Source organism: Nematolebias whitei, chromosome 13 (assembly GCF_014905685.2).
Source record: "Nematolebias whitei isolate Nwh7 chromosome 13, NemWhi1, whole genome shotgun sequence".
Taxonomy (NCBI): domain Eukaryota; kingdom Metazoa; phylum Chordata; class Actinopteri; order Cyprinodontiformes; family Rivulidae; genus Nematolebias; species Nematolebias whitei.
In genome coordinates, this window is record NC_056510.1 from 13,254,673 (window position 1) to 13,268,817 (window position 14,145).

Genomic DNA, 14,145 nt, shown 5'->3' on the forward strand with positions numbered 1-14,145 from the left:
TTACTGGTAGAGCTGCTGCCTCTCAGCGAGCAGGTCCCTGGTTCAAACCCCGGTCCAGGGGCCTTTCTGTGTAGAGTTTGCATGTTCTCTCCGTGCATGCGTGGGTTTTCTCCGGGTGCTCCGGTTTCCTCCCACAGACCAAAAAACATGCATGTTAGGATGATTGGTAACTCTAAATTGTCCCTAGGTGTGAGTGGGAGAGTGAATGGTTGTTTGTCTCGTTTGTCTCTATGTGGCCCTGTGATGGACTTGCGACCCGTCCAGGGTGTACCCCGCACCTCGCACAGTGATTGCTGGACATGGGCACCAGCGACCCCCGTGACCCAAAATGGAATAAGCGGAGTTTGGGGGATTCAGTTTGGTTTGGTGGCTCCTCAGACTGAAGAAGTCCTTCGGATGAAGGACAAAACATCTCAGCAACAAAATAAACCATCCAGATGACCTGACTGAACATTGTTAGATTTATACCTGGATCAATGAACATGATCTTTGGAATTAATACACTTATATAATCTCTGCATTTTGTATTTTTTTTTCCTGTTACTAATGTGTGTATTGTTGTGCTGGAAATAGAGTAATGGATATGAATAATTTACCAAACTATGTTGTTTGACTCAACATAAACAAGTGAACTTTCTCATCGTTTTAAACAAACATTGACCTCCAACTCGAGTTGAATCATATCTACAGTTTTGTTGTTTTGTTTTGTTTTTGTTTTTTTGTTGTTGTTTTTTTTTTGGGGGGGGGGGGTTCAGGCATGATGATGTTTGAAAGTGCAACAATACAACAGAATTAAATGTACACAGTGCAAATACTTTCACTTTAACCAATGATAAATGAATAGGTGCAACATGTATCTATGTCATCATTTTGCTTCCTTCCTTTATTTACAGTGAGTTACACAACACATGCTTCTCTATAATGATTTATGATGAGAGTCACTCAGTGAAATTAGTGAATAATATTATTTTTAGAACGTATTTACTGACCTCCAGTTGTAGAGAAAGATTTTAAATCGCAAAAATGGAAGTAACAAAATCCACCAGCCAGTTATACACATCTGGTATGAGAATAATTGTGATGCTTTTAGCCACAACATGGTAGAGTTGTTTCTTGTATTTTGGAGCATAAGGAAAGGGATAATCAACTTAAATAGAAAATATCTTCCTAAATGCCAATATATGTAAATTCAGGTAATATAGCTGTCATCTCAACTACCTACAAATTGTCAGCAAGCAGGAAAATCAATTAGTTGTCAGCATTTGTGGCAAATTGGCACCAATTAGTTATTTGCAGCAGATTTTATCAGGATTGTTTGCTTCATAATTTATGACTTTGTTTGCTTTGCATTTCTGTTCACCAAAACATTAAATGTTAGGCAGAAGGTTTAAAGTTATATGTTTAAATGTAAAAGTTATTTACGTTTTTAAATGTGACTGCAGATATTTGTCTCAATTCATTGTCATTTTCAAAGCACAAAACTTATAATTATGCTCAGTGACCAGATACAATTCACACACTAAATATGCAGAAAGTGCACCACAATAAAATGCATTGAGGAGTAACCTGTGTAGGCAAAATCCCACAGTGATAGGTTTCTGTAGATTCTTACACTTTTTGTTGTCCATCAAAGTAGTATTCTCAACTTTAAATCTTTTTGTTGTTCAGTTTCTTGTGCACTTATGTACTTATCCTGCATCAGGGTCACTTTGACACTGACCTGGAAATAATTGCAATTACACAAGGTTGCCCGAACCAGGTTTGACAAGAAGCTTATTGAACCCATGCCTGTGTGGTTCAATAGTTTGAGCAGTTTTTTTTTTATTTTATTTTTTTTATATATATAAATGAGTTCACATGGTCAACTTTGCTATATGCAACCAATGTTAAAAGTCATTCAGACTCAATGTTTAACGTGTTTGCAAACTGTATGAGCCCAACATGACTTGAACAAGGACATGATTTTATTCTAGTTCTGAATCATTGCAGAGACAATTTCAAGAAAATATACCATCATCGTCTCTTCACCACAAGAAGAAAAACTTTTTTTTTTCCAACCTTTTATCTTGGTCCACCAACATAATCATACAAGTTTAATTCCTTGTGATCATGAAGTAACCATGGTGCTGATGTTCATCTGTGAAATGAGCACTTGTACCATAGCAATTGTATTATCAGTTGTCACAAGAATTAAGAAACTGGACCCAAGAGATGACAGAGCAGAAAGACAGCTGAGTATCTTTAAATATTTATTACAACTTTAATAGGGATCTGACAATGCCTTGGTCTTGATTTCTTCCCAGACAAAGGAAGATTTTCCAGAACTGGGTTAGACTGTGGAAGATAATGAATGACTACCAGGTAAGTTTGTTGGACAAGACAAGCGAGCTGACAGACAGCAGACCTGGAGCACTGGAAACCATGAACAAGCACAAAATCACAAGAGTAAAAAGTGACAACTGAATATTGGAACTGGGCCCTTGTGTTAGCCGACTGGTAAGTACAACGATGCAGCAAGGAGCCCAGTGAAGCCTGGGGAAGATATTCAGTGGTAATGAGGAGATGAGCAACAGCTGCACTAAATATGCTGCCAGAGCCCAGGAAGCCGAAGAGAGACACAAGGCGCTACCCGACATGCAGATACAGGAAGAAAAAGGGAAGAGAGAAGACAAGAGGAGACAAACTCTGCTGCCAGCTGGGAATGAGACATTTGTAATACAGAAACATTTGCACGAACATCTGTACATGTCTACTATATGGAAAAATAACTGTATATGACTGTGATGTACCTATTTATTTTAGTTTTCTTATGTATTATTTTTTTTAGCACATCAGTTTAGATTTTTTTTTTTTCTAAGAAATCACGTTTCAATTGAAGGCTTTAAACAAATGATTTGAAGGTATGCATTATGCACACTACTTTTTGTGGCAAAGTTTTAAAAGACAGACCCGAAGCAGCTAGTGCTCAAAACATGCACTGGACATGACTCTCAGCTACTAACACACACAATAAAATAAAATAAAATGTGCTCAATATCTGTAAAAGTGGCTGGGTCAGAACCATTGTTGTGTTTGTTAAGGATGTTTAGCTGTGACGGCCATTTTGAATAAGGTTGACTCCAACAGTTAATCAGTGTATATGTATACTTTACGGTAAATTTTTTTTTTTGGGGGGGGGGAATCAGCTACTAGGGATTGCCAGCGTATCGCTCGTGCCAGTCCCAAGCCTGGGTAAATGGTGAGGGTTGTGTCAGGAAGGGCATCTGACATAAAACACTTTTGCCAAAACACTATAATGCGAGTTCATCAAAGATGACAGAGTGAGATGGAGAAGGATGACTCACTGTGGCGACCCCTAAAGAGGGAAAAGCCAAAAGAAGAAGAAGAAGATGATGATGATTACTTTTGAGGCAGTATTCAAATTCGTTTAGTGGTTCTAGTGTAGAGATGGATTTATAGTTCTTTGAAGGGAGCCATTTTGGATCTGCTCCTTTCAAAGAGCCATTTAATTTTCAATAATTAGTTAGTAGTGCCCATATCATTATATACAGCCAGATGTAGTGTAGTCATAACACATGAATTGTCAGGCATGCACCCTCTCTCCCCTTACAGGTTCACAGTATACAACAACTGCTGCACTCCTCCCCACTTCGTACACATTGCTTAAAGTTCTAGCATAGGTACGAAGTTGTAGATGCTCACACATATAAACAAACAAACTAACAAACATCCTTATTATCGTTTGAACTGGACTAGGTTTTACAGGTTATATAATGAGTAATAAACTTTTTCATTTAGACTAAACAATATTTTGGAGTCACATATCAATCAGCAGAACACAAAAAAGCAACAGCAGATGGAGGAGAAAAAGCTCCACTTAATACCAGTCAAGTTGTGTTTTTGTGTGTTTGTTGGTTTTGATGTCTGTATAAACCTGTGTACCTATGCCAACTACAGATTGCCCAAAAATCCTGTACGTTTTATGATGAGAAGGGTTCTGAACAGGTTTCAGTGAGAATGCCATTTCATACCACCTAATCAGCATAAACCCAGGCTCAGCTGCTCCTCTCCTCCCATCTTGGCACCACCATGTCAGGTTTATACAGGAAATTACGAACAGCACAAAAAACAGAATAAAGAAAAAGATAGATGCTGAAAATTACATAAAAACGCCTTTTAACCTATTGTTTAAATGAAAAAAAAACAAAAGAAAAAAAAAAAAACATGTACAGCAGAGCAAATATTATCCAACTATAATATAGATGGGGTTTTTTCTAAACATGTATCTTCTTGGGTATTTTTTTTTTGCCTCTTAACCATTTTGTCTCTGAACATCAAGTGCATTTTATCAGTAAAGCAACAAAACAAAACAATAATACTTTTCACAGTGATCTACAGTACTATGCAGATAGCCACTAAGCTAATTTCCCTCATGATATATTGTAGTTTTGCCAAGGATTTTGTCCTGCAAGGACTGTTGTCATGCCTGCACGAAGCAGATATGCAGCCATTGGATGTTTGTTTTAAGTCCACCAGACATGATCAGCTTTGATTCTTCCCTCTGCTTCATATTTGTCTTTGAAATTTGGACATTACTTCCATGAGGGTGAAATGTTTAGTTTATTGCCATTTTATAATTGCATTATTGCAATTTTAACAGGTTTAGCATGGCAAAAAAAAAAAAAAAAAGGTTCCTGGTTTGTTATGTTCTTGGTAAATTTGTATGAATATTGTTTTTTTTTTTTTTTCATTTACATTCTTCTGCTTTAGGGTTTGGAATTATTTCTGCTAACTCATCAGAAAATGTAATTTCACTGATTCTTATTAAATGTGCAGCATGATCAAAACTCCCAGTATCATTTAAGCAACAGCATAAAACACTCCTATACTGAGATGAGTTGATTTATGTACAAATCACATTTTAAAACAACAGATTGTAACCAAAGTACAGCACAACAAAATGTTATGAAGAGAAAGGAATTAAGCTAACTTATTTCTAGCATGCACATTTCTTAAATATGTTTACAAGAAAACAATCTTGAAACTATAAGTTAGACTGACTGTCTTCACAATTTGTCAATATAAAAATCAATCATTCAATCTTTTTGAAGTAATTTAATCAGGTCACAATATGATTATACTTTAAGACGATAAAAGATCAGATGTGGTTTGGAAACAATTGTCTTGAGAAAATATTTTGGAACTGGTTAACTTTTGACAGTGAATTTAGAAGTTTGAACTAGAGGATGCAGTCAAGACTTATAATCAGTGCATGTCCAAAAACTTTTGCACACAACTTAAAGATGTAAAGACGACCTTTACAGTTACATAGCAGGCCAGTAACAGCTCTAAAGGCTTTAAAATAACGAGGCAACAGGCTCTCCAAGAAATAAAGGGCATTAAAAAAAAAAATCTAATCCAGCTGGGAACACATAAAACTGAGGATTATACAGGGATGCCAACAGGTGTGTTTACGAGAAAGCACAAACATATATGTTTTGTTTTTTTTAAAGCAAGTGCTGGTGCAAATTTGGAGCCAAGACAAATGTGTATATGGACATTTAAGATACATAACAAGAGCATAACTAAACTCTAACTCTTCAAAACTCAACATATTGCAGTGATAAAATATGAATATATCTGAATAATATTAAAGTGAACAAACTTGTTAGGAACAATAAAATAAGGACAAACCTTAACCAGATCTGACATTTTTACAACAAAAGCACATGTCATATTATATATTCAGGGAATCTTTAGATGATCTGGCTTAACTAACCCTAACCATGAAAAAAGATTGAGCTTAGTGAAACAACAAAACTGATTATCAGTGTGGTATGTCAGCTCAAATTGTCTGATTCTGGTTGTGTGCATGCTCATGTAAATCTAATTACAATCATAACACAGCTGATATATATATATATATATATATAAAGCAGTGATCTCATAAATTATTAGGTTGATCAGTATCCCTGCCACATCATTAAAGCACAAGTAGAGCTGACATTTCTTATCAAGTGATTCATTAATTTAATGTGCTGCAGGTGTCGCCATTTACAGAGACATTAGAAAAGGCTTTGACCTTTTTTTTGTTTTTCACGTTGAATCCCTGCGTTTTGAAATGCTTTATCCAAAGTAGGAAATGGAAATTAAAAATAAAAGTCCTGAAGAAGAACAGTTTGAAAATGTGCTATCTTCTGTCATGAAGGGTTTAAAAGAATATATTAAAAGTGTTTATTTAAACTGTAATTTTAATGAACTTTTAAAACTTTTTGATGATGTTGATGCATATAGCAATGACCACACAAGCACAACATGCTTTTGGCAAATATAACACTTTTTGTCCTTGTGTAAGCTATAATTTGGGAAAAAAAAACGGCAAGATAATCTTTTTAAACCAAAGGTCAGAAAACTAATTCAATTTAGCTCCTAATCTTTGACAGTTGACAAGAACAAGCTTTAGAGGAAACCACTTTTATTTCAAGTTCCTGCAAGCATCAATTCTCCTATGATGAAGTTTTGTCATAAAAAAATAAAATGCAACACAGAAAAAGACAGGACAGATTCCAACTCAAATATAATATTATCCTTTTTTGTGCTTCAATTCTCAAAGTGCATTGAATGGTTGAAAGGCAGTAGTTTTAGATGTATGCTCATATTTCATTTTAAAGTTTTACATTTTTTGCACAAAAATGTACTTTTCCCCAACATTGATTTGGTTTCCAAAGTGATGCACCCAGGTAAAAAGTAATCTACGGTAGAGATACCAAAAACCCCATACTAAACCTACTGTCACCCTGCTAAGGTACATTTGTTTACCAATTAAGGCCCTTAAAAAAATTCACCTTTATATTACCCTACATTATTAAAATATATAAACCTAAAGCATTTTAAAAAGCAGGGAAAATGCAGATATCACTGTTGTATGCTGTTAGGGTTGTATTAAAATGTACATTATTCTGCAATGTTTTGTGTTAAGATAGAAAAATGAATATTTATTTAATGAAACTTAAATGGACATCAAAGTTCATGCTCAATAATTCAGGTACAATTCCAACAATGTTCAGTCAGGTCATCTGGACGGTTTCTCTTTTTGTTTTTATTTTTTGCTGAGATGTTTCTTCCTTCATCCAAAGGACTTCACGAGTCAGAGGATCCACAAACAAAATGATTCCCACAAGCAGCACACTCCCATGGTCAGTACACTTCAAATGGTCATATTTCAACAATACCTACTGCTTTTCATAATTCCTGAAGGCATTAATTGTCACAAAATGTAGTTTTAACATACCGGTAGTGTTTACACATAATTTTTTAATTATCTATCTTAAAAATTATGTTTAAATATTTAAGACTATCTTTGTGTCCCCATAAAATTGTAGCTTTCTTTTAGGAATCTTGTCTTTTCTGTAAAACTGCCGTTTAAGGTTTGAGCATGTGAAGGTTGGTTTGAATAAACGGGTTACTTGGTGCTCGTCAGAGGCTTCTTGTTTTATTTTTTGCTAAAACATTAACTTTTCTGAAATTCTGTGTGGTTGCAGCACGATCTGTGAATCCAAGCCTTTGCTTTTTCCTTGCACCTCATAAATACAGCATCATGACATGTCCTTTAGTGCTCTTGTCACGCTCACTGGGAATAAGATGAGTAACAGCTTTTAGCTACTGATAATCAGGCCAGTGTGTTCTCCTTAAAAATGCTCTTTAGGGATACAACACATTTTTTAAACAAGTTTCTTATGTCACTGAAATCAAGTAAATAATAGAAAGTTTAATCTTCATGCCACTGGCTACATAGGTGCAAAGTCAGTCAAAAGGCAGTCATTAAAATTCATTCGGGATGTACTTGAAATAGTGGGAGGTGGACACAAAGGCTAATTTATGGAAGCTTTTTATGCAAAGGCAGATGCTCTGCATTTAAAACAGGCTGTATTTTTTAAGACAAAAATTTTAAGACAACACGCTCTCCCAGCAGTTTATACTATTCCTTTTAACCGATGTGGTTGTTTCTCTCTAGGCTGCAGAAAATCTGCTGAAACAATTTCACTGATGAAATTCAGTGCAAGCAAATGATACATTGTCCAAGTATGAACAAAGTGAATCAGAAGACTAATATGTTTCATCAAACTCTGTAAAGCTGCTTTTAGATAGGAAGTGTTGTGTACAGCACTCCCCTCCAGGAGGAAGAAAGGAAAGAAGAGAAGGGTGAACGAATACAAATTGTGCCCAGATGCAGTTCTGGTTGCTGAGAGACCAAAAATATATCATGGAAATAGCTGGGATTTCCAGCTGCAGGTTGAAAGCAGTGTCTTTATGTGAGGCTGTCAGCTCTGGCATAGTGTTTATTGAAGTAAAGGAGGAAGAAAAAACAAGCAGCATTTCAGGATGTGGTTTATAATATCCCTAGAGTTTGTAGAGTTTAGGTTTGTTTAGGAGCAAAATCAATGCCATGGCTGAGTCCAGGTTTAAATCAGTGAGTGAGGTGCCTTGAGACAGCCTTTTGAAATAAAACACTTAAAATGACACAGGGATTTCAAAAGTTAAGAGAGACTGCCTCACAGTTTCTGATGAACAAACACAAACTCAAAAATGGCTGCTGATGGAAATGCACTCATCAATTATAGACATCTGCAGCCTATAGCATAAGGTACATAATGACATAATTATACACAATGCTCAACCCTACTCACGTTTTCATTGTGCATCCCATACAGTACATTAACTGGTTTGGAAGAAGCAAACCATGCCCACTGTTTTTTATCTGAATGGCATCATTGTCACGTTTTTTTTTCCTATTTTTATAAATGTCATTTTGCCAAGTACCACTATTTAGAGAACATGGCAAAAGATTTAAACTGAAAATACTACTTGCTACTTTTTTGCCATCTTATTTTAATTTGAAAGAAAAAAAAAATCTGTACACCTCTTTTATAACCATCTATTTTTGTCATCATTCTTTGTTGAAAGTATGTCTCTCTTGTAAATGCGTCCTCGAGGCTCAGTGGGATTAACCTGTCTAAATAAAGGTTGAATGAAATGCTAGGCCTGCTAAAACAGTTTGCAGAGAGCGAGAAAGAGAGAGAGAAGTCAAAGAATCAATGCTGAGAAGAACGTTACAAAGTTTCTTATTTAATTCAACACAACTTCAGTAATACCTAAAAATCAAAAGTCTTCATAACTTTTAACAAAATATCTTTGGATTTTATGGTTATTTTTTGTACAGAATGCATGAAGGAGACTATGGTTCTCATGACAAATACAAAGCTCAATTAGCCAGGTGGCAGCTCTTACATTTCATTTTTAATGTGAGATGAACTTTGTGGACTTTATTGTGTATATCTGGATGGTTTGAATTTCTTAAAGTTCCAGAAACGTTACATCAACCTGCCTCCCAATCTAATTCCTACTCCACTGTAGAAGTATGTTCCAAATATGTTTCAAACTCTGATTTTCATATACTAATATGCTTATTTTTTCATATTTATTACATATATTTCATATTTATCTACTCTCTCTTTCGATTTCGATGAAGACAGTTGCTCTTACCCTCCCCTCCTGCTTTTATTTTTGCTCTCTTGTCCTGTCAAGCTCAGAGTCTCTCTTTACACATCTTCTGAATCAAAAATTATTATGGATTTGGTCAGCTGGACCCTCTACGCAGTTGATAAAAAGTTTTCCACCAGACGACAGGGTACTGGAGAGCCCTCATGCCCTGAACAGACCCACGCAGCTGGGTATGTCAGTGATCCCTGGAGTGAGTGGAAGATGATATGCCTATATGTACTGTCCATAGAGGATGCAGAAGATGTGCACATTATGGGATTTATGATAACAGGGTTTCTGCTTTTTGGAATCGGTGGATACCTTGCATATCGACAAGTTAAGAAGACATCAGCAGCAGTTACGGCCATGGTAAAGCTGCCAGCCTTATGTGAAGGATTATAATGTGCTTCAAGTTCTCAAACTCATATGTTTACCGAGCTCAACTGCAAGCTGGACGTGATTTCTGAGAATCGTAGGTCACTTGTGGCTCCTGGAACTCGCCAGTATAAAGGATTCAATCTTGAAGAAAGCTAATTCAGCACGTACTGGGCGGAATGTCCACTAAGTCTGGCTGTTTGGATTTGCCATTGAGTGTACCAGCAGAACTGAAGGCAGACAGAAAACAGAGCCTGGCAGCCCAAACAATTGTTGTTTATCTGAATTTGGCCTCCCCGCTGGACTTAGACAGGCCAACTTATTTCAAATTGCTCCTGGAGGATACGTAAACTAAGGTCTGCCTGCCCCCCTCCCCCCCACCATGGCCTTATCAGAACCGTGATGCTGATAGACACTGTACCATCTTATCAGAACTTTGGACTTTTCTGGAGTATTTATGGATAACTCACCGGCTTTGTTGACCTCTATGCATAAATGTATTATGATGTTATTGTATGTTGCAGCTCTATGTTGCAAGGTCTATTTTTGCATCTTTCATAATGTTTCCCAGCCAGGAAATGGTGTGAGACATGATTTTTTCTTTGGCTTCCTCTATCCTTGTGTTCTCTTTTTCTCATCTGCCTCTATGTTGTATGTAACAGGTCTCTCTTGTGAATGAGTCTACAAAACTCAAACGGAACTAACCTGTATAAATAAAGGTCTAATAATCCATCCATCCATTATGTTTTACCCGCTTCTTCCATTTTGGGTCACGGGGGTCGCTGGTGCCCATGTCCAGCAATCACTGCGCGAGGGGCGGGGTACACCCTGGACAAGTCGCAAGTCCATCACAGGGACACAGAGAGACAAACAACCATTCACTCTCTCACTCACACCTAGGAAAAATGTAAAGTTATCAATCAGTCTAACATGCATGTTTTTGGTCTGTGGGAGGAAACCGGAGTACTCGGAGAAAACCCACGCATGTCCGGAGAGAACATGCAAACTCCACCCAGAAAGGTCCACAGACCGGGATTTGAACCAGGGAACTACTCACTGAGAGGCAGCAGCTTTACCAGTAGTGCCACAGTGCTGCCCAAGGTCTAATAATAATAATAATAATAATAATAATGATTTAGGTGTTTTTTAAATTAATGTAAAATATCAACCTTTAACAATAGCAAATATGTGTAGTTCTATTGGTTTTCTGTTTTAGGTTTCGGTCTCTTTTGACATTTAAAATTATCTTGAACTTCATTTCCAGCTTTTCAATCGCAACTGTTGACTAATACTCAGAGATCTTTTAAGTATTAGGATTAAAAACTCAATCATGTACAATTTTGTTGCTTCTGCTTTCTTGGTGTCTGTCTCTCTTGCTTTCCAAACCCCATTATCACCCTTACACACATACCTAAATTAACTACAGGCATGATATTTGCATTCTTTTAATAGCATATATGGCAACAAAATATGAGATGGCTGCCGGTAAACCCTAGGGACTTCTCAAACAGGTGGGACCAAGGTTGGGAGATGACAACAACCAACTGCTCCAAAGATGAAATGATTCTAGCCGACATCTAAGCTGAGAGCATTTAATTCACCATGACTTCAAAAGGAAATGACAATTAGAACAAATCTTCAAAGCCAAAATAAGAGCATGAACAAGAGAATTTTACAGGTGTGTTAGTAGCATTTACTCACTTTTTTTTTGGTTATTTGATCTTGAAAGGTCAGTAAGAATGTAAGCAGCCATAACTTTTTTTTTTTTTTAGATCTTGTGACAGAAGTTTGAAGTTTTCTATCCATCATCCATCCGTCTTTACCCACTGCTTCCTTTTTAGGTTGTGGGGGTCATTGTTGCCCATATCCAGCCATCATTGGGCAAAAGGCAGGTCGCAAGTCCATCATAGGGAAACATAAGGGCAAACACGACAAACAGCCATTCACTCTCTCACTCACTCACACCTAGAGATAATTTAGAGTTACCAATCAGCCTAACATGCATGTTTTTTGGTCTGTAGGAGAAAACCCATGCACGTGTAAAAACAAACGTACGGGCCACCAGATGTAAATGAACATATATCTGTGAGATATTATTCATAAATTAAACGGATTCTTTCATTTTTCTGGACTGAATAATATTGTGCATTGAATAATTAAATGTGACGTGAGACGTTACTTTTCTTTGACCCATCAAAATGAATGCGGTCATTTACTAACAGAATCAAAGTTTAACATCAAACATTTACATTAATTTGTCAAATTGATTACAATAACAAGCTTAATTAGCAAGCTTTACAATTAGGAAACCATACGGCCATGGTTTCTCTTGCAACTTTAAACCAACAGACATTTCTGAAAATATCTGGATGATTTACTGGCAAGATAGAAGAGTTTTAAAGATGGGAAAATGAAGTTTAAATGGAGAGAGAAAGATGGATGAGGGAATATGTGTCGACGATGAACGGCACTCTCTATCCGAACCCAGCTTCACCTCGGTACACTTAGGTAGTGGAAATCGACTCTTTACCTGTAGAAGATGTCTCCACTGGTACGGAGTTCAATTTAACGCCACCTTTCCAGCATTTCCGTAGGAACAGCTGTGAATCGTCCGAAGTAGTGACGGTACTTCGTTCAACACACGCTCACCTCCCGGGTGGGTTCACATGAGTTGTAAGTCCGTCAGAGGTTTCACTCAGATGTGGAAGATTCCATAATTCCCACGAGACTCGGAAGAACTTCGGATCATGTCTGGAACCTCCTGTTCTCTCCAGCAACTTTTCTGTTCGGTTCTGCCCTCCGAACTGAACTGCTCTCCCACTACACTGGTTGGAACTAGGAAGTGTCGACATTTAAAGAGTTCTGTTTCCGGTTCATTTGGGAAGTCCTGATTGGCTGAAAGAGCCAATCAGGGGTGTGTTTTCGTGACGTAAGAGGTCACTAGAAGTCAGAAAAACAGAAAAATGTTTTGGAACAGACAGAAAATGTTTTTGAAACAGACAAGAGAAATGTTTAGGCGAGATGGGAGGAAACAGGTGCCAGCTTCTCTATTTACGTCTGAGAGGATTTAAAAGCATGACAGTTCATTCCAACAAACTTGTTGGCGTTTGTCTCTGACTTTTGACCGACTTACAACCTGCTCATTTCAGACAGAAGATCAAGAAAATTAATAATTACTCTGTAACAGACATTAACTAGATTTCTACTTTGAATGAGGATTAAAAATCATTAATACTGTTTCACAGTTGATTTAAAATAAGTAGTTCACTTCAACATTTAAAAATGATTTGAATTAAACACACTTTTGATTATCAAGACATTTGTAAAATAGTAATGATAATAGAAAAAGAGAGTGTTATTTCAATTGATCCGTGCAGGACACACTTAGAAAGTCTCTGGATGGGCTCAAATGGATTCAAATCAATGAAATGACAGTTCTTGTCCCAGGAAGGCCCTCAGGGCCAGATTTGACCTGAGGCTTAGTTCACTACACACGCACGGACAGAACATTTAAACTCCACCCAGAAAGGTCTTTGGTCAGTATTTGGTCTGTCAACCTTCTCACTGACACCCAAAACTTTATTGAATGACACTTTTTTTTATGAAAAAAGGTCAAGAAGGGAGAGGGGGAAGAAATTAGAGCAAGTGGTAGATTTTAAGCTGGGTCTGAAGCTTTTCTGGAGACACTGGCCAGCTGCCTCCACTTCCAATCAACACCAGTTAGGAGCTCTGAAACACAGACATGTTAAAGAGGCCAAGAGGAAAGCCTTGGGTGACAAAATTTTGGCCTTTTATGGATGTGGTTGCTAATAACAACCTCCAAAAAAAAAAAAAAAAAAAAAAATGGCTGTTTGGAGTCGCCATTGAGATGTACCAGCATAACTATGAAGGCAGACTTAAATCAAGCAGTCGGCCTGACCCAAAATAATTGTTGTTATCTGGCTCCTCTGCTTGGCCTTGAATTGGCCAACTTATTTCAAACTCTCTTGGACGGTATGTGAACAAGAAGCTCTGCTCCCACCCCACCCCACCATACCCGCTCCCTTCCAGAGGACATCTGTGGAACTGTGTCAGAGCTGGCTGATAGACACTGTACCATCTCTTGTCAGGACTATGGAACTATATGGCAGTGTCCATGGACAACCCACCTTTTTCGTCAGCCTCCTCATGCATAAATGTATTATGATGTCATAAGTATGTTGCTGTGCTGAGGTCTTTTTTTTTTTTTTA